This window comes from Podarcis muralis, chromosome 5 (genome assembly GCF_964188315.1).
Source record: "Podarcis muralis chromosome 5, rPodMur119.hap1.1, whole genome shotgun sequence".
Lineage (NCBI taxonomy): Eukaryota > Metazoa > Chordata > Lepidosauria > Squamata > Lacertidae > Podarcis > Podarcis muralis.
The window spans coordinates 55,180,921-55,202,617 of record NC_135659.1 but is presented as its reverse complement, the minus strand read 5'-3'; the positions used below and the strand labels follow the sequence as shown (position 1 = coordinate 55,202,617).

The window sequence follows — 21,697 nt, the reverse complement described above, 5'->3', positions numbered from 1 at the left end:
AGCTACTTTTTGTTCTTGCTGGGTAACGTTTTAAAGTGCAGGTCTGAAGAAACCTGCAAAACCAGCTTGTTGAGAGACCACTGCAGGACAGGACAGGGGGTGGCAGTGGTGGAAAATAGAATGTGCATCTCTGGCTACAACCATTCTTCAATGCACTCTCAAAACTCTCAATCTATACTCTCTGAAAAGGCTCGCACAATTCAAACCAGTTTGAAATTGGCTTAACTGTCAGAACTTCCCCAAAGAGAACCATGGGAGCTAGGTTTTTGTTTTTGGACGGATTAAATTCCTAGTAGGGATCCTCAGTAATGAAACAAGTTTCCTATTATTCATTTTTTAAAGAGAGACATGGGTTGCATACACACGATACATTTAAAGCACAGGGCTTCCCCCCAAAGAATCCTGGGCAATGTAGTTTACCCCTCACAGAGCTACAATTCTCAGCAGCCTTGACAAACTGCAGTTTCTAGGAATATTTGGGGGAAGCCGTGTGCTTTAAAGTAAGGTGAGTACCCCACCGTGCTCTTATGAACCGCTACCCAGACCATATGCAATTTCAGAATTTGCCTGTTCAGACCTGCTTTCCCATCTATAGAGGTTTTATGACCAGATTAGCTGGTGCTTCCTATTTATTGGGGAAAGCACTGCTGATAGCCATGAAACAAGAACCAACATCTCCACCACACTGTTCTGTGCTGTGAGTGGAGGGAGGAATGCATTTGACTAGGGGTTGGCAACCTAAGGCCCATGGGCCACAAGCAGCCCATGGGGGTTGTTTAACTGGCCCATGGACCCCTGCTGCCCGCTTGGTCGGCTCCCGTGAGCCACGCTAAAGCGGCGTGGAGCAGAGCGGGGACTGCCTTCTGCAATGCTGGCCGGCTTCCCATTGGCTGCAGGAAGCTCCTGCAGCCAATGGGAAGCTGCGCACACCTCCTCTGCACCGGAAGGAGCGCTGGAAATAGTGTTTGTGCATGCATACATGCATACGTGCACACACACACACACACACACACACTCCGGCCCACCGCGGCATCTGCGGGACCATGAACCGGTCCCACAAAAACTTTGCCGACCCCTGCATTTGACTTTGGCTTCTTGACCCTCTTTCTTCAAAGCTGTGTGCAAGCGATGGGCCTCATTCAATCCCATTCCTCCTCTTGGGTTTTCCAATACTGGGGCAGAGGTCTCAAGCCTGAGAATGAGCCACAAACACCCAACATCCAGTGGTCTTCCCAGCTACAGCTGATAAGAGGAAAAGGATATAACTTTTTGTCTGTCCGTCCCCCTCCTGGAGTTGCGCACCCAAACCCAGAGCTCTAAAAACAGGAGAAGAAGCACTCCATCCACTCTAATTCTTCCCCAACTATTATGCCTCCTATCATGCTTTTGGCAAGAGTTCAAGTGGAAGGGAGGAGGAACTGACTAAGTGCTAATCTTCTGCATCAGCGGCTTGTACCACAGAAAACCTGGTGTGTGTCCCCCACCCCCACCCTCTTGTGGGAATTTGCATTAGTATGCATAATTTCCACAGGAGGGGGAAACAGAATGTCTGTACATATAAAGAGCTTCCATTCTATGCCCCCATCCCAAGGCAATAAAGCATTATGAACTTTAGCTAACCTGGAGAACCTCTAAGGAAGCGCATTGGCTCTTTTGCTTTTAAATACCCAAGACAGGGATTCATTATGTGGTTTTTAGAATTTGTGTAAAATATCTGCAAGCAGCCATGCCAGGTGAAGGACTGCATTGGGTAGAAGTCACATGGTGACCCACTGACTACCAACAGAGATTGGGTGCCGTATGTTGTTGGACTCCAACTCACATCTACCCCAGCGAGCATGACCAGTTGTTGGGGATTATGGGAGTTGTAGTCCAGCATCACTTAAAGGGTCCAAGGATCCCCACCCCTTCATTGCAATAATACTATGCACAATTGGGCTGTGGACACATTAGTAACTTAAAAAACAAACAAGGTCGGTTTCCCCTGCATCCTTTCAAGCCACATTTGTACATTGCTCTACACACCAGAGGGGAACAGGGTGGTGCATATTGCCAGTTTGGTTTCCCCACAACTGCAGCCCCCCCCCCCCTGTTCAGGAAGTTCTCATCTGCCCATGTGCAAAGTCTATGTCAAATGTAAACACCTCATCTTAACTGGAAAGCGAACATGGCTTATGTTCTCAAATTGGATGGAAGCTGGTTTGAGGGAAAGCATATCAAAAAGCAGCATTTCTGAAGAAATTACAGGATGGATATGGATTGTGGCTAACGTCATGCACACACCAGCAGTGGGAGTGCAGTGGAGCCATAGTAAACAGCAATGTGTAGATGGCCTGAAAGCTCATCTGACCCTTCTCAAAGCTGCAATGCATATGTGCTCTAAGATTGGATTCAAGCATCTTAACAGAGCCCTGATGCCAAGTCTCTTTGTTTACAGACAAAACTGGTACAATTGCTTTACATTTGTAGGGAGATTGTTAATGTGAGGGCACGTTGATTGCAAACATGTGATCTCCATGTGCATTCCGAGATGGTACAGTCCCATGAGAACAGCATTACGTGCCTTTCCTCAGCATCTGAATCAGCTCTAAGTGTTCTGGAGCAACACAGTCGTGAAATAACCATGGTAACACAACCGCTCAATTCAGCCTTGGTACCTGACTACTGAAAGGTAGATAATATAACACCAGCTTTTAACAAAGATCTTCACTGGCAATTCTGAAAAAGCTTCAGTGACTAAAATAGCCTGATGCGTATGTGCTTATCAATATGCATTGGTCTCAAAGAAACGTATGGCTATTTAAACATTTAATATCTGACTTAGGATAAAATTGCTGGCTAGGGGCAAATTGATAACCCCAACTACTTGGCTCCTTATTTTGCCCACTAACTCTGTTGCGCTTCCCTCCTGAGTCAGGATTACCCATTGACTGTTAAGCACCACCCACTCATTTGCTGACCTCTGGCAGACAAAACCTCTGGCTCTTTCGATCTACAAATGCCCCCGTATCTTTTCCTGATGGAGCCAATGTTTGCCTTGTACATGTGAGTCAGCCATGGGATGCCATAATTGGCTTCCCACGTTTAGAACCTGGCCGGCTATGTGACATGCTATGTTCTGGCCTCTTGGAGAAAAGGACACAATCTTTTCCTATCGTTTTTACGGGTTCCACCAATAAAATAGACTCTGCAGATGGATGTTAATTCAGATAGAAGGGGCAAATGGTTTCATAATGCCCTGTGGAGATAGTCTCTTGCAATGGTGTGGGTGGGGATGGCTCACTCCCTCAGTCTAGGGATGTAGAGAGCGAAACTGGAATATGGAAAGTGACCATTGCCTACAATGCTTCTGTTTTCCCCTAAAGTAATGCACCACAATTTTGCTACCTCGAAATGTAGTGGCTTATTGTATTTAGCTGCCCAAAAGTTGTGTTCAAGAGTACAATTCTGCTCCTGGTTGCCTCCTCCTCCTCCTCTTTTTTCTTTTTTAGGACAAATGACTCCTTCTCCTTCCCTACGCTAATCTACCCCCCCGCCCCCGCAGCCAATTTATTCTTCTTCCCTCATGTTGAGTGGGATGTCATACTGCTAGCATCAGCTTAGCAGTGGGGTGATGATGTCAGCACTAGTAGCTTCAATATCTGGAAAGGTCCTAAGATGGACTGAGTGGACTCATGACTCATAGAAGATGCAACTGCTCTGCTTGGAATACACGAGGGTTGCTGTTAGTGGCTGCCCAGAGTGCCAAGTGCTGAAAGATAGTGACTGTGGACTGAAGCACACCTAAAACCAGAACTGGGAGGACGGAGGAGGAACTATAGACGGTGGGTCAACTGTGCTGGCACCTAGTTAGAGTCTGAGCAGTGGGTTGCTCTGCTTTCACACCTGCTCCCTGCTCAGCTGGAGGTGGGGGAAGAAAACAATTCCGAGGCATGGGTTATATCCTGCACTCAACTGCTTTAGCATAAGTATTGCCCAGATCTCCAAACGGTGCAACCTTACATAACATACGGGCTGCTGCAATACACAGGCACAATAGGGTGAGTCGAGGACAGAGTGGCTGCCTTAACAGAGAATTTCCTGGCTTTTGTCAGTTTACGTCAATCTCACTGTTATTTTAATGTGGGTTTTGCCATTTGTATTTCCCTTTAAATCGGCACCATTAAGTAGGGGCTTGGAACTAGGTAAGAATGAAATGTGTGCGCAGTTGTCTTTCAGATAGTTAGGCTGGGCTGTCTGAATTGCAAAGGCCAGCTCAAGACAAAATTCCATAACACATGGAGAACTTTTAAAGAGCAAACCAATCATCATTTTTGTGGGCTCCTTTCATACTAGTGTGGGAGCTCCGCCTGCTGACTCTTTGCCTGGATAATGAAAGTGCCCGGCATTAAACAGACACACAAACATAAACAGGTTAAATGAATACCAAAGCCCCATTTCCGCCTCCTGCCTCAAATCGTTTTTAATAATAAATACTTAGACACCTGCATTTGTCCCAATGCAGTCCTTAACATTTTGTTTCTCGGTGCATTGTTCTTTCTTATTTCTTTGTGAGCTCTGCACACTGTATCCTGTTTACAGCACATACTCCTACTAAGAAACATTTATTTAGTGCCAAAGGTTGATTAGGCACTGTACAGCAAAGAGAAATAAAATGATTCCCACCCAGATAATGTATAATCTGTGCTAGATGGACATGACTGGCATGGAAGGAGGAAGATTCAAGGGCTGAACATGGAAATGTCAAGAGATAAGCATCCATTGGCAATTGGGGGACTTAGAAAAGGTCTTTGTGGTGATACTAGCACAGCCAATATTAGATTGCAAAACCACAGAATTGTAGAGTTGGAAGGGACCCCGAGGGTCCTCTAATCCAACCCCCCGCAATGCAGGAATCTCAACTAAAGCATCCATAACAAGATAGCCATCCAACCTCTGCCCAAAAACCACCAATGAAGGAGGGTTTGCAACCTCCTTGAACAGTTCTTACTGTCAGAAAGTTCTTCCTGATGTTTAGTTGCAATCTCCTTTCTTGTAACTTGAATCCACTCGTTTGGGTTCTACCGTCTGGAGCAGCAGAAAACAGCCTTGCTCCATCTTCCATGTGACAGCGCTTGAGACATTTGAAGATAGCTCTCATATCTCCTCTCAGTCTCCTCTTTTCCAGGCTAAACATACCCAGCTCCCTCAACCGTTCCTGTTGTGCACTTCTTATTCATATGGGGTTGTATCCAAAGTAGAGCTGAGCAGGGCGTCTTAAGTGTGCAAGGATTTCTTCCTGTAAAATAATAGGACTCTCCCCCCCTTTCCTCCCCAAATCTGCTCTGGGCAGGTGGGGAAGAGGAGGAAGAGTCCTGTTGCATAAGCAGAAAAGCTTGCACTGAAAGGAGGTACATTAGCTGAATATTGTCCATGCTTATGTTAATACATTATGATTTAGTTATACACCACTTTTTGGCCCAAAAGACCCCAAAGCAGCCAGCAGCCAGCAGCCTATTAATGGAAAAAAACCCACACCAAACCACAGAGCAGGCTGCAATAAATGCAGTGAGCCTACAATTCAACCCTGCTTTGTACTAGTCAGGGGCAGGGGGGAGGTTTGGGCTGGACGGAGGTGTCACTTTTGCCCAACTCTAATGTCCTCTGCTAGCATGGAGCTCCCCATTCTGCCTGCCAAATGGGCAGAAGCTCTGTGGGTGGAATTCCCACCAGTGGCACTCCATGGATGTGCATTTCAGGATGGAACTGTTGTTATGAACATTGGTGAATAAGTGGAAGTACATGGCAACCATTTTATTTTATTTTTTAAGCTGTAATCTTAAACACACTTATACTATGGGGTAAATCCCACTGCATGCATTACCAAGTTAAACAGGCACAGGGCTTGCACTGTCCAAGATCAAAGTAGAGCTGCTCCAATGGCCAAGAGGAAACGCTTTGGGAAATGTTTGTCCTAAAACCTTTTATTAGCATTAAGACACACCATGGGAAGACTAGTGTCTTTGTGAGGCACTAATTTTGCAATGCAAATTGATACAGGGTGTGGTATTGTGTGGGATGGCATGAGCTACTAGTACAGTTTCTATCGGGGCAAATCATGAGAAAAATCAGAGACTGGCAAATACTTTACACAGACTACAAATCACCAGACACTTGGGATGAAACGTTTAAAATCACTATGAATCTCCCTACAAAGCCTCCAGACCCCACACAAATAATGAGCTTTAAAATTACAGAGTCTTGATCTCTCAATGTTGCTGTACACCACCCTGGTCTATAAATATTTTTATAAATAAGCAAAGGGTTGTTGTTGTTGTTTTTTAAAGACATTTTGCATTTACATCGTGGGAGTTGAAGGAAAGGTAGAAGTAGAGCAGGGAGCTTAAAATGTATGTAGCTGCAATGAACTCAAATGGCACAACCTGCACTTACTCATCATTTCAAAACTGTGAAATGAAACATATTAAAAGACATACTACTTTCAAATAACAGTGGAAGTTCAAAGAAAGCATAGATCTAATTATCGGAATATCTACAGGACGGGTGCCATGAAACTGCTGGCATGCTATAAACCAAAAGCTGCATCCCTGCAATGATTACTCACTAGGGAAGAGAGTTAGAAAGTTCTGTACATTTACATTTGAAAGAAGACAGGGAAAGGAGGCCCGAGCCAGGGGCATTCTTGCTGTACCGGATGCATGACCTATGGTCTCCCTACACTAACTGGCTGGTCCTTTCTATGTTTCCTGTAACTGTTTCCTGTTTCTATGGATTGCCATAGGAACTGGGATGCTCCTCTTGAATATATGTATGGATAAATAGAGAACAAGAGAGAGCACACTCTAGGTAGGATATTTCTGTAGTTACGGGAAATGCCTTATTCATCCTTTTTAAAAGCTGATGTTCCTTTGGAAGGAGGCAAAATTCCTCATTGCCACCTCCTGAAACATCCACAGTGGTACGCTGCCTCAGGAGAGGAGTTGGACTGGCTCAATTATACTTAACCTTTCCGTTTCTGCAGTCCAAATCACTATTCTAGTTTGCTTGTTCTTTGTGGACCACCGCATTTTCTTACACTGTGGTTGCTTCCTTGAACCTGAATGAAATTCAATTCCTCCTTCTATGTCCCTGTTCAGTAGTCATTTGTTTATTTGTACAAAGCCAAAGCATCTATCTGTATATGCAGAGATCCCTTCCCATGTCTTATTGCCAAAACTGGGGGCAGGGGCCACAATCCCCTTCCTCCTTCCACTTGATCAGTGAAGATGAGATCGGGGCTTACATCTCATTTTGGTTTAGAGAGCATGGGCTATCTGGGGAGGGTGGGTACTTTTTTGTTCTATATGACTATATGAATAAACGAACAGCAATATTAGTATATGAACCTGCCTTGGGACCGCATAGTGAATGGCAGAAAAGGAATTGAAATTATTAATGGTAATACCCCAAACTTTCAATAATTTAAAAAATACTATCCCTCAGGTTTGTTGTGAAAATAAAATGGTGTAGGGTGGAACTATGTACATGTATACCATCAAAAGATCCTTGAAGGAAGGAAAATATAAAAATGTCATATTATACATCACTGAATTTTATGGATGTTATTATTTTATTAATCTTTTTATTCATATTATTATTTTTATTATGAATGGTGATGTGTCGCCTAAAGGTGGGTGTGGCAGTGGGGACACATGTTGTGCTGAGCTTCCCTGCAGGCACTTTGTTACAGATGACAATGCGACTGGTCGCTTATAAGCGGAGTAAGTCTCTCCCCCCCCCCCAAAAAAAACGCACTGCATTTATTTCTTCCTCTTTTCCAAATCATTCGCTCCCCGTTCCATCAGTCTAAATGCACTCACTGTAACAATGCCCTGCTTGGCTAGCTAACCAATTTTTAACCATCAAACAATTTTTTTTTTAAACACCCAATAGGAATATATATAAAGAGGTTAAAGGCTGGGGAGGGGGGAAGCAAAAGGAACAAAATGAGCCACTTGTTTCCTCAAAGCTACGTAACTTTCCTAATCAAAGGTTCCCAGGGCGGCTCCTCAGACTCAAAAACCCAAAAGCACAAAGCTTGGATGTACTGTAAGTTGTTGTCAACTCCCCACTCCTGCTAGCTGTTCACATCAGCATGGCTTTGTTAGTGTCAGATTTGTTTCTATTTTTGCACACACCAGGTAGCGTTGACAGGGCAAGGATGCCTTTGCCCTCTGCAAAGGTGTTCACACCTTGGCTGGAAATGAAGTAAGGATGGTTTAAGGGCTCCAACCAGTGTGAAGGTGGTTTGAGAAACAAGGCATCAAACAGTAGCACTTCATAAGAAACTGTCCATTTTGGGCAACGTTGTGTGTGCATGGATTAAAAACCCAGCACTGGAAATGCAGTGGGTGCACAGCCAACGGGAGTGTGAACAAAGCCTTATGCCAACAAAGGAGTTATCCAATTCGTCAGAGCTCCCAGCCAACTTCATTAGTGCAAACTAATCAGGGCTTTCTTCCCTGCCCCTCCTGAGCTCCTTACTCAGCACCATGCACATGAAGACCAGCAGGTTTCCTGAGATGGGATGGATTCACAACCAAATATACATCTGAGTTCATTAGGGCTAATATAGGAACATCTAGGGTCACTTGTTCTGCATATTCAGGCTCACCAACATTCTGCCCCACATAATTAGGTTGACCATGAAATCGAGCTCAAGTTGGGATAGCAGAAGGGTTCTTAATGGCAGCAGTGACTGGGTGACTGGCTGGAGAGGGCAGGGCCCCCAGGAGCCTCCTTTTCCATTCTCCTAGGTAAATGAGGGGTTGCCATTTGCTGCCATGGGGGAAGGTAAAACTTTGCCGTGTGAGACAGGAAGAGCCAAAAAGAGAGCCACGGGGTTCCTGGAATAGCGACAGTGTAAGCCAAGATTGGCTCTACAAACAGAATGAGATGACTGCTTCAGGCAGAGGATGCTGGGGGTGGGCCAGTGATGGAACAGCCTCAAGCCCCATAGCTGTTCCTCTCTGTTGGTGGATACATAGAAAGCTGCTTACACTGTCTGGCAGAAGCTCCCCAGGGTTTTAAGCAGGGGTGTTTCCTACCTGGAGAAACTAGGGGTTGAACCTTGGACCTTCTGCATGTAAGGTAGATGTTCTGCCACTGCACTATGGCATTTCCCCATAGGCAAGATAGAGATACACGGGGCATGGGGCCTGGCCTGTGTGGTAGAGGTAATGTTCAAGTGCCAGTTCAAGAGGAAGAAGAAGAAGAAGAGTTTGGATTTGATATCCCGCCTTTCACTCCCTTTAAGGAGTCTCAAAGCGGCTAACATTCTCCTTTCCCTTCCTCCCCCACAACAAACACTCTGTGAGGTGAGTGGGGCTGAGAGACTTCAAAGAAGTGTGACTGGCCCAAGGTCACCCAGCAGCTGCATGTGGAGGAGCGGAGACGCGAACCCGGTTCCCCAGATTACGAGACTACCGCTCTTAACCACTACACCACACTGGCTCTCAGAACTATGAAAGAGAATCAGGGGCTTGGGGGAGGGGAAAAGGCAGAGAGGGGTTGGATGTCAGTGGAGAGAAGCAGAGATAGAGAGGTGTTGCGGAGAGATAAAGATGGTAGGGCGTTTTTAAGGAAGGAGAGTAGGAGAGTTGGAGCAGAGGACAGGGGTGGTGGGGTTTTCATTCTCCGGTCCAAGAAATGCCACATGCCTTTCACTGCTGCATCTGAAACTGAAATGGATGTAGTTCTCTTCATGAGGCCATTCAACACTCTACCCCAAGGTCCCCATCTTAGGGCCATGACAGCTTCTCCTGTTCTTATCAGAATTCACAGCTATTGCTTCAAAGTGAGAAAATTGCTTTTTGAAAGCTGAGATTCTTGGCATGCTAGGTGATGAATCTTGTACCAGATTCACGGACTCACATAGCACATACATACACAGTCCTAGGAATAGTTTGATTATCTACCCCCCTTGGTAGGGAGAGACAACTTTTTGCATGAATCCAGTGAATCTGAAAAACAGTGAGAGGCACACCATGGGCGTAGCCAGGATTTTTGTTAAGGGGGGGGCAGAACCAGTGTGATTGGTCAGTTAGTTAAGTATATTTCTATTGTTTTACCCTGCGTGAGGCAGCTGCCCCTCCCTGCTCCCCCCCCCCTTTGCTATGCCCATGCCACACACACATCCAGCAGACTGGTGTGCTAGGAATGTGGTCTGAGTAGATCCAAGCAGAGTTCAGCATGTATACCTAATGTGCAAGTTGACTTTCAGCTGTGTTGTAATGATGCAAACATGTGGATTAAGTTGGAAGTCGGGTGACGGCAAAACAATCTCACAACAATTCTACCACATACCATACTCAGGCTTTGCACACTCATGCCTTATGAACCTTTCTTGTACTGCTGCTGCACATGTCTAAATGTTTACCCGGTACCGAATACAGCTATTTTTAAATGAAATTGACCTAGTCAAAGGTATGTAGGTTTTACATCTATATTATAGATGCAGGAATAACTAGTTTAAGCCTCCACACACGTTTTGAACTCTAATTGGTTGTGTAAATTAGAAAGACTACCGGTAGTTTCATTGTCCATGCTGGCAATTTTGTGTGAGAAGTTAATATTTAAGTCAATAGAACGTGCAAGTGGATCCTGCAACAAAATGTTGCAGTGTGGAGTACTGCTGTTTAGGATTCCAGCCATTTCATGCCATTCCCCTTCCTGTCTGGATTTTCTGCCCCCCTCATTGGTCTGGGAGTACATAGAGAACACTCAGTCCTCACTGGTCTGTTTGTGATTGTTGTACTCCCCACAAGCCTGCTGACACATCCCTCCTTTATGGGGATGGTACTGTTTGGCTGCATAAGGACACTCAAAGCAGTTTAAAGTGTCCCTGCATAGGATGCCAGGCTACACCATTCAATCCTCCATTCCATCCCATCCCATACTCACAGGTTTTTCTGTTCACCCAAAAAAGTTGGTCAGCATTCTATAGCCACAGAGCATTGCTCAGTTCTCATTAGGCTGTTGGAGGGAACATTTTTGATAATTTGTACTTCTCAAACCTTAAAAGGTAAAGGTACCCCTGCCCGTACGGGCCAGTCTTGACAGACTCTAGGGTTGCACGCCCATCTCACTCAAGAGGCCGGGGGCCAGCGCTGTCCGGAGACACTTCCGGGTCACGTGGCCAGCGTGACATCGCTGCTCTGGCAAGCCAGAGCCGCACACGGAAACGCTGTTTACCTTCCCGCTAGTAAGCGGTCCCTATTTATCTACTTGCACCCGGGGGTGCTTTCGAACTACTAGGTTGGCAGGCGCTGGGACCGAACAACGGGAGCGCACCCCGCTGCGGGGATTCGAACCGCCGACCTTTCGATCGGCAAGCCCTAGGCGCTGAGGCTTTTACGCACAGCGCCACCCACGTCCCTGTCTCAAACCTTGAGATCCCCCAAAATCTGCTGATACCTCTCAGTTGCATGTTGGTGGTGCCATTTTGGCTACACAAACAGCAGCACTCTCACCTTGAAGATTAAAATGATCATATCAGGGGAATGATTACTGGAAAGAAGACTGCAATGTTTAGCTGCCTAAGCAGTTAGCGTCATCAACTGCTTTTGATCAATAAAAAAGTAATTGGGTACAGTGTGTGTGTGTGTGTGTGTGTGTGTGTGTGTTCATTATTTGGGAATGCCACCTGCTTTTTTACAAGTCCTATTTTAAAATTCTTACAAACCTACAGGTGGCAGGTGGCATCTTCTCTTTTGAAGCTACTCCTTCCCACTTTTTCCTGGTCAACTTAGAAGAGGTATCCCAATATGGTGCCTGTTGCAACCTAGGCATACATCACTGGGAAGTTTTCCTTTGGAAGGATTCCTTTATTCTTAAGAAAATGGGTGCAGATTTAATCAGTTAACTGTCCAAAACTCAAAGAATTAATCCTGCAAGATTATTTAATTGAGCCTTTAGAGGAAAAATATATAGGGGTCACTATCACCACAAGCATACAGCAATTGCATTTCTGCTTTTTCCACCATTTTACTTCTGAGAGGTCATTTTTCTAGTCGTATTATGTATCATCTGAACACATAATTCTTTCCTAATGTGTTTCCTTAGGGCGCATATATATATTACATACACATACACAAGAGGAGACAAACTAGGAAAGAATTATGCGTTGGAATAATGCTGCCAGTCTAATATTAAGCCCACATAACCAAGGAAAAGCAGCCTTCAGTGAGCATTTAACTCCATCCTCGCTCCTTGTTGTTTTCTGCTAAGTGACATAGCAGATGTGCAAACGCAATTAACCACACTCGCATCTACACGGGTGAGCTAAGGACAGCAGTTCGTGTTTTTGCTGGCTTTGGGTGACAACGGGAACCCACAAACTTACCACCTTCCTTGGGGAGGTGGGGCAAGTTTTCATCTACACCCCCCCAAAATGTGGATGCACACGTGGGGGGGGGGGTGCGAGGAGGAGAGAGAGGCGAGGTCGTCACGTCAGCAGCCAGCTTTCCCTTGATGGCCCTCAGGATCTCGTGATAGTCCTCCTCAGGATCGATCCAGTCCACGGCCGGCTTGCTCGCGATCTCCCAGCCCCGTTTTCAGGAGAAACAAGCCGCTAGGTGACCTCTTGTGTTGGAGAAGCTGGTCGTAAACATTCATAGAAATGGCGGTGTGTGTGTGTGTGTTTAGGCTGAGCGATAGAAGTGGTCTCCACGCGAAAGAATTTGGCCAGGAGAGGCGGATCGAGGTTTCGTAACATTGTGGAAGTTCCCGGGGAAAAAAAAACACAACCGTACACATGCTCCGCGATCCGCCGCCCTCCTCTCCCTCCAGAAGAGCGCGCAGCTCGGCGAGAGTGGCCCGGCGACGCAACCACCTGAGCGGAGGGAGAAGGCAAGTCGCCGGTGGCTCATGGCTGGCACCTTGCAGGGGAATCGGGGAGATGCAATCCCGCCTGCCTGCGTTAATTAGATAGTCAGATTAGCCGGCTCGAGCCCGGGTGCCATTTAGTCGTGGCTGAAGTTGTGCACGTGCTGCGTTTGCCCTGCATGGGTTCCTTTCAAAAGCAACAGAAACAATCTCCCAGCAAGGAGACTCTCTCAATGTTAGGTAAGGGGGGGGGGGCAGCTCATCAAACTGGAACGCATTCAGTGCCGGATTTACGTATAAGCTAAACAAGCTATAGCTTAGGGCCCCACTCTCTTGGAGACCCCCCCAAAAAATCAAGGGGGGAAAAACTGGATGTACATTTCCAAAATATAAGATAAAAAACAAAACTTACATATTTTGTTATGTGCAAATGGCTTTAGTTACATGTTAGGTCCATAAATTACCATATAGCATATATAGTCAACACAAAAAATAGCGACAATTTGTTTTTGACAAAGGACAGCGGGTCATATAAAGGGCCCCATTACCTTCAGCATCTTAGGGCCTCATCAGACCTAAATCCGGCCCTGAACTCATCGTATCAATACAGTCTCTCGAGATATTATGTGAAGCGCCGCACCGTTCAGGTCTCTCTCTCTCCCCCCCCCCCATCCCCTTGGTTTTTGCAGCATAATTTTGTCCGCTCCTCTCCAGCTCCCGACGCGAAAAGCCGAAAGCGAGATCTCTCCTCTTCTTATTTTGAAAGGCGTTGGCAAAAGTTGTGTTCGAGCCGTTCCGTCGGAAGGGTTCACTCTCTCTCTCTACTCAGATCAAATTACACAGTTCAAAGCAGTCAGCAATGATCTTCGCGAGAGTTACCGAAGTCTGCTGCGTTTCCTGCCCTCCTCCACCTGCCTCCTCAAGTCGCTGAAAAGTTTGCTTCGGCGGGGTTGACTGAGGTTAAGTTGCTCAATCAGCCTACATTTTTCGATCCCTTGTTAAACTTTCAGGGAGGAGCAGGAAAAGTACACAGGGGGTTTGTGGTGTGTGAGAGAAAGAGAGGGTGAAATGCGGTAGTAGTTGCTCTACATAGGGAGAAGCGGGTTGCCTGAGGCGAGAGAGCGCCTTCTGCGATATATGGGGTTTCTCAGAACTGCTGCCCGGGACATCCTTGGGACTCGCTGGGGGGCGAGGCGGCTTCGGCGGGCCGCTGCCTGAGAGGACCCGGGGCTGTAGCGCCGGGCGGGAACTGGGTGCGTGGTGGGACTATGGCTCCCCCTCCCTCGATCTATCGGCCTCTTATTTATTTTCCCGGAGGGAGGATGGGAACTCGAGACTTCGGACTCCCCTCAGGGCAGTTTGATTGTGGATGAGCGGGAGGCGCTATTTACATACGGGCGGGGAGAAGCGGCCCAATGAGAAAGCGCCATGGGGACCGCTCTCCCAGACGGGCAAGCGCCAGGGCCAGTAGGCAGCAGGAGGAGGGGCTTCGCGGAGGGACTCGCGGCCAACGCCGGTAGCTCATGTCATTCCCGGTCGGATAACGCGGCGGCGGCGGTAGAAGCAGCGGCAGCAGAAGCTGGCGGCAGCGGCGAGGGCAGGTACCCGGCGTTGGCTGGCGGGTCCGGCGGGAAAGAGGCGCGCTTTTCTCGCTCCCTCGGAGGGAAGGAAGGGGCGCTGCTCTTGGGTTGGCGGGACCTCCTGCCCGGTCTCCCTCCGCTCAAGGGGCCGCCTCAGCCTCTCTCTCGGCCCCTGGCCCCTTCGGAGAGGCCCCTTTCGCCCTCCGTCCTGAGGGGAAATCTTCCGGGCAGCCCAGGCACTGGTTGCCACCATGGCGCGCCTCGCACACCCTCTCCCCGCAGCCCCATAACAACAGGCGCCGGCTGCGCACTTCCCCGTAGGATCCAAGCCCTGTTTGTTCTTCTCCCCGCCACGACTCCCCCAGCCAGGCGTTGCCTTGGGAGACTTGGAAATCGAATTTCTCTCACTCGCCGTCGTTCTGCCCGACCTCTTCTTTGGAAGAACCCCCCCCCCCCAAAACAGCCCCATTCTTACTAAAAGGGGGGTGGGAAAGGAGGGGAGGAACAATGGCAGATGCTGTGTGTGTATATTGGGGTCGGGGGTGGAGGGGCGATGGAAATAATGAAAGAACTGGGAGCAGGGCGAGGATGAAGACGCTTCGCGCCCCCAACACCCCCACCCCCACCCCCGAGCAATCACTTCTTCGGATGCTGATGACAAGACACCTGGCATTTCCAACCCGGGTTTAGAGAGTGTTTTTTAAAAAAATAAATACAAACGCTGCTGCCTCAGTCATTGCAGTGGAGGAGAACTGCGGAGAGAAAGTAGTGATGTTGTTATTAGCTCCCCCCCCCCCCCCGTTAGTGTCTCCTCTTCATTATGTAAGGAGGAGGTGGAGATGGAGTTGGGGGGAAGGAATTTAAGCTCTCATGTTACTTCCCTTTTTTCATACTATCGGAGACTTACTTGGGTGATGGCTGATTTGGAGCTAGGCAACTGGACCGACTTAAAGATTTGAGAAAAGACCTTTGGAAGAAAAGCACCCTTTTGCTAAAGTGGTATGTTGGAAGTTTTGAGACAGGACTGATGTCTCGGTGTATTTTGTTGTTTCATGGGCTCCTGACTTCTTTGTTTTTGAGCTATGAGTGTAACTCAGAATAAACGAGCAGGGTTCTGTCTTTGGGAAATTGAGAATGAAAAGTTGACAAAGTTTATTTATTCCAAACAGCAGTATCTGTCCAAAGCTGCAATATATCATTTATTAGAGGGGCATTTCCCACTTGTATTTAAAAATGTTTATTTTTAAAACTTTTTGTCTAATCTTGCCTTTCGAAGCTTCGTGTAGATTCATCTCCAAAATGGTACAAAGGCTCCTTATATAGTGGAGGTAGAAACACCATCATATTCCCAACATTATATACTTTACCAAAACAGTATTTGGAGTTTCCGTAGAAATGCCCTAATGCATAAAAAGAGGGAGCTCTTAATCCACTAGAAAGTTTTAGTGTGAAAATCCCATTGAAATTTCTAGCAAGAGGAAAACATTGTAGTATATGAGAGAGAGTGAGTACATTAGTCCTATTAAGGAGTTCCTAATCATTTTAGCGGTCCTGTGCAAGAGAACCACACCAAAAATGGTTTCTGAAAAGGAAGAACAAATCTGTGGATTATTATTATTATTACAGTCAATATATGTGTGTATAATTTACTTTTCAGCCCCAAAGCCCCCAAAGTGGTAAACAACATGTTAAAACAAAATATTTAATAAAAGTACAATAAAATGAAATAATAAAGTCAACAAACAAAGCAATATACAACTGCAAAATCATGACATAGGAGGCCCATAGAGCATTTGCAAGCCATAGGATTAAAGGATCCTCTTTCCAATCCTATAACACACACTTAGGGGGACAAAAGCCTGTACAAATTATTAGAAATACTAAAATAAATTTACGCCTACTAGAAGAATTAAGGTTGCTCTCAACACAATTGTAATCCAGGCTGGATTATATTGGTCACAAATGGCAAAATGCTAAAAGTAAACTTCAATAGCTAGTTTATTGCATTTTTATTTGATGAACGTACTACTAATACATAGCCACATATATTGATAACAAGGGATTGTAAAAACTATGAAAGGTAAAACTGAAAGGCTATGTAATTTATCTTCTGATCTAAACAAACAAGAATAAACTTCTGATTTGAATCCTTAGAATCATGTTTCATAGTGCCTTTCAAAGAGCAACATAAATTATTTTCAACAAAAAGTATTCTAACGTCATGGATCCTTAGCATGCTAATTGATTGAGTTATTTTTGTGTGATCTGTCATTTTACACTTTCACTGTATTCATACTCCTTTTAGGAAGATGGAATTTAATGTAAAGTTTAACAGACATTTTGAGTTTTAAAAATTCATTATGTACCCTCTTTCTGAGAAAAAGTGAAGGTAGCCATGAGCCGTGTCTCATAGGAAAATTCTAAAATCTGTATTAGGGCAATGCCTTTATTAGGCCAAGAAAATTTCACAAAATAATGGTAAACAAGGCAATGGTAAACAAGGCAATCTGTTGGACAAATCTGTTTTTGGCTGATGGTACAGCCATGGAGAAGACACTGATGCTGGAGACACTGTCCCTGGAGAAGACACTGATGCTGGGAAAGATGGAGGGCACAAGGAGAAGGGGGCGACAGAGGACGAGATGGTTGGATAGTGTTTTCGAGGTTACCAGCATGAGTTTGACCAAACTGCGGGAGGTAGTGGAGGACAGAGGTGCCTGGCGTGCTCTGGTCCATGGGGTCACGAAGAGTCAGACACGACTAAACGACTAAACAACAACAACAGCCATGGAATCTGCATATGGTCATGGTGTTAAGATGAAATTGCAGAGGAGGTAGCAGACATTCAAATGAGAGTATTTAGCTGCTATGCTGGCATCAGGTTGTACCGTGGCCTTCCAGGAACAAGAATAATAAAAATGGCTGATTCCCAACCTCTGAAAATACAAGAACTATTATTACCCAGGTCTACCCATCCTTAGGTTAAACATATTGGTAGGTAGGAAACGACTACCTGTTGACAGTGGTCAGATGTGTATCCTTCAGGAACCAATACTAAGTGAAGGATAAAAGCATGCATTTCAGTGTTTAAATTGCCAGGAATTTTTCTGTAGAATACAAAAGTATACTAGTTGTACTTTATGAAGAGTACTCGTTTCTATGCAGTTTGTTGTCAGTAACCTCTAAGTCAAAATATACTTGTGTCTAGAATTGGGGGATGGGGTGGGGGAGGAGATAAAGGCAGATTGGTGGCCAGGAGTTGTGGATGAAAATCAATTCATCGTGGAATGATAAAGCACTTTTCCCCTTCACAGCTTCTGTGCTCTCAAGAGTGCCTTACAAAGTATAAGGGGACTTGAAAGAACTAAAGTTATTGTGAACTTGTTTTGTGGAAACTTCTCTGAGTGCTTTTTCATTCTAGCATAGGTGAGATGGAACAACTAATTCATTCATCTGTTTTGTTTAGCAACCCAGTTGTTATTTTATTTGTTCCAGTCATATACCGTTTAATGGCTGAACTCTTTGAGTCACTATGGAGACACAGTTTATAGGATTGATTATTATTAAGAAATATGCAAGATGTATACAAGGCTACAACAACTGGTTTTATGCTAAGGCATGGGATTTGGCTTACAATGAGTACATGCTCTTATACGTGGGTAGGCAAACTAAGGCCCGGGGGACGGATCCGGCCCAATTGCCTTCTAAATCCGGCCCCCGGACGGTCCGGGAATCTGCGTGTTTTTACATGAGTAGAATGTGTGCTTTTATTTAAAATGCATCTCTGGGCCCTTGATGCATTGTGGTGCTTCTAGGGAGGATCCCAGTAGGTCATCTTAGCTGGAATGAAAGAGAAACCAATGGAGCTGAGTGCTGCACTTTTGAAGTAGTGAAAACTCAGAGCTGTTGACCAGATTATTGTTTTTGGTGTAGATAAAGGAGGCCCATTGCGTTAGGTAGACTGAAAACAATCTTGTGCATTTAACTGAAATTGTAAATATTGTACTTTCAGTGCTGTGCTGGTAAGAAACATTTCCTTAGGCTCAGAAGGGGCAATAGGTGTTCCTCACTCTTGGTCTCCTACCTACACAACCATCTGATGCCTGTTTTTGATGGTGGGACTTAGCTCCCTGTTTGCCTAGGGGCAACTGCCACTACCTTGATACCTTGAGAGCCAGTGTGGTGTGGTGGTTAAGAGCGATGATTAAGACTCGTAATCTGGGGAACCGGGTTCGTGTCTCCGCTCCTCCACATGCAGCTGCTGGGTGACCTTGGGCTAGTCACATTTCTCTGAAGTCTCTCAGCCCCACTCACCTCACAGAGTGCTTGTTGTGGGGGAGGAAGGGAAAGGAGAATGTTAGCCGCTTTGAGACTCCTTCGGGTAGTGATAAAGTGGGGTATCAAATCCAAACTCTTCTTCTTCTTGATAAGTGCTCCTGTGGCCATCTGGTTCAGTCTAGGATTGTTCACAGCATTCCTCCAATATCAACCCTCTTTGCTTCTCTCCTACTCTTGTGCATTGAGTTTTCCTCTCTTCTGGGAAAGTTTTGATCCTTGCAATCCAGTTCTGCACAAATATATTTTAACTGAAATAATTTAGATTTATTTTCATATAAATCTGTTTAGAAACTAGACATAAGTAATCCATATTTTAAGTGTTGGCCAAGGAACAATACATTAAAAAATAGAGCATCCTGTGGCACTAGAAGGCTAACAATTGTATTACAGTATAAGGTTTTGTGCAGCCGAACCACTTCATCAACTGCATGAAGTATAATCCTTCCTTGTTTGTCTGGCCCATAAAAGCTTATACCATACTACATTTGTTAGTGGTCAGGGTGCCATTAGACCCAGTGTCTTGCGGTAAAAACAAACATGGCCACCTTTATGTAATTAGATAATTATATATTTAACAAAAAAAATAGCTGTATTTGAAACATGACTTTCCTTTGGCCTTTTTGCTTTGAATCTGTTCTGTGGGCAACTCTGGAAATTTCCATTCACCCCCATTCCTAAATATTTTGTGCTGGTGGCTCAGAATTAAAGTACCGTATTTCATCTTTGTACAGAGCTGGTGCTTTAAAATGTTATTCTGTTTCCTTAAACGTTATGAATGCATCCAATTATTTTGCAGAGCATTCCTATACAGTACTCATTGTATGTTAGAAGTGGAGATACGCCACTGCTATGCTAGCAGAAGAGCCACCATATCCAAGGTACGCTTAGCTGGGGGGGGGGACACACAAGGATGCCATTAAAATGTTGGACATGCCAATAGTGTTTATGTTCTTTGCAATCAGCATTTTGAAACACAGCACCAAAGGGGAGGAAGGAGAGCCCACACAACACAGTACCCACATAGCTTTGGCAGGGGACCTGCAGAGAGCACACATAGCTCTTGCTCAAGATCCACCCAGGGAGGGAAATATATTTTTTACAAGCAGCCGGAGGGTTGGTGTAAAGTTGCATTGTTGAAGGGGCTATAGTTGAAGGGGCTATAGTTGTGGAGTGAATGGTTGCATCCACACCATACATTTAAGGCACATGCTCTCCCCCCCCCAATCCTGGGAACGGTAGTTTGACTCTTACAGAGTTACAGTTCCAAGCATCCTTAATAAACTACTGTTTCAAGGATTCTTTGGGGGAAGCCACGTACTATAAATGTATGGTGTGGACATGACCAGGGAATATAGGGTACAGTGGTACCTCGGGTTACATACGCTTCAGGTTACATACGCTTCAGGTTACAGACTCTGCTAACCCAGAAATAGTACCTCGGGTTAAGAACTTTGCTTCAGGATGAGAACAGAAATCATGCTCCGGCGGCGCAGTAGCAGTGGAAGGCCGCATTAGCTGAAGTGGTGCTTCAGGTTAAGAACAGTTTCAGGTTAAGAATGGACCTCCGGAACGAATTAAGCTCTTAACCCAAAGGTACCACTGTACAGCATAATTGTCCTTCTTCCCTGTGCCATCCTTGCCCCACCCATAAGCCCATCCTATTCACGTGTTCTGTCAGCATATCTGTCGTGGATGCTATAGTTGACACCAGTCCTGTGGATATAACTGGCCCCTGCTTGTCCTGTATTAAAGAATACCTTACAATTTGTGCAGCCTGAGGATGCAGACAGGCTCCTTGGAGAGGTGAGAGCCACCACTTTTGTATGGAATCCTTGCCCTCCATTCCACCTAAATCTTAGGAAACTGTTTTGGTGCTAGACCAGTGTCTGGTGTCAGTGATGGACTGGATGAGGGTGAACAAATTGAAACTTGATCTAGACAAGACAGAACTTGTTCCTGGTTAGTTAAAAGGCACTTGTGCTGGATAGGGATTCATCCCTCCTGCCCCCCACCTGAAAACTTAGGTTTGCAGTTTGAGTATACTGCTGGATTCATCCCTGAACCTAGAACACCCAGGTTTGGGCAGTGGCCAGGAGTGCACAATTAAATTATTATTTTTATCTGTCATTGTGGAAACATATCTAGTGTTTGGCAAACATAGCTGGGATGCTGCCAAATTCTTTTGCACCTCAGCTGGTAAATCTTGATCATGACTGTGCCCTGAAATGTTTTTCCAGACCTAACTGAAAGGATGTTTGTATTGAATCAAAATTGAAGCACTGTAATGCAATTAGAATGCATGAGAATTATTGAGATTGGGAATGGTGAAACTGCAAGGATTCTTGCACTTCTTATTTTAAGAAGAAAGTTTCATTTTACTGTATTGAAAACTAATAAAATATATTTTTGGGGAAGTAAGTTTCTACCTCATTACAGTTGAGAAAGTAATGGAAACATGGGTGAGCATATACTTCAGTAAAAACCTGATATGATTAAATAGATTAAAAAAAACTTTTAAAAGCCAGTAATAGCTTTAGGTGCTTTAGATGCTTAACTAATGGCAGCATCCAAATTCCAGTGTTTCTGTTCACTCCATCTGGTTAGAGTGAAACAGCTGGGGTCCACTGTTTTTGGCAGCAGGTCTCCTCTTTTTGATCATGTATTCCTGTCTCACACTGTTGGGTGTGAATGGTTAGTTTTCACTGCAAAAATTACATCTTAAAAAACCCACAATATACACTCACACCTTTATGGGTATATGTGCGCATAAGTAGCAAAGGGGCCTGATGGGAAAGATTTGAAAGCTGTATATAATCAAAATGAGAGGGGAAAGTCTTGTTAGGAGAAGGCAGTCTAATGTTGTCAAGCTTCACAGATATATAGTTAAAATAAGATTTAATATGGCTAGATAAAGA

The 21,697-nt window shown here is 45.2% G+C and overlaps 2 protein-coding genes across 7 annotated transcripts in view; one reads left to right on the top strand and one right to left on the bottom strand.

The window, feature by feature from the left end:
* LOC114599203 (armadillo repeat-containing protein 12-like) overlaps positions 1–12,975 on the bottom strand; it is a 53,007-nt gene extending 40,032 nt beyond the window's left edge. For all 3 annotated transcript variants that reach the window (XM_077928857.1, XM_077928859.1, XM_077928862.1), the window contains exon 1: positions 12,383–12,975. The gene's annotated coding sequence lies outside the window, so the exon portion shown is untranslated. The remainder of the gene's footprint in view (positions 1–12,382) is intronic.
* A 108-nt stretch (positions 12,976–13,083) lies between these two features.
* The window catches only part of FKBP5 (FKBP prolyl isomerase 5), a 56,850-nt gene continuing 48,236 nt past the window's right edge, over positions 13,084–21,697 (top strand). The window contains exons 1-2 of one of the 4 annotated variants that reach the window (XM_028733966.2): positions 14,376–14,465; positions 15,346–15,443. The gene's annotated coding sequence lies outside the window, so the exon portion shown is untranslated. Of the gene's footprint in view, positions 13,105–14,352; positions 14,466–15,345; positions 15,444–21,697 lie in introns of those variants that run through there. The other 3 variants (XM_077928855.1, XM_028733965.2, XM_028733967.2) reach the window with 3 other exon arrangements.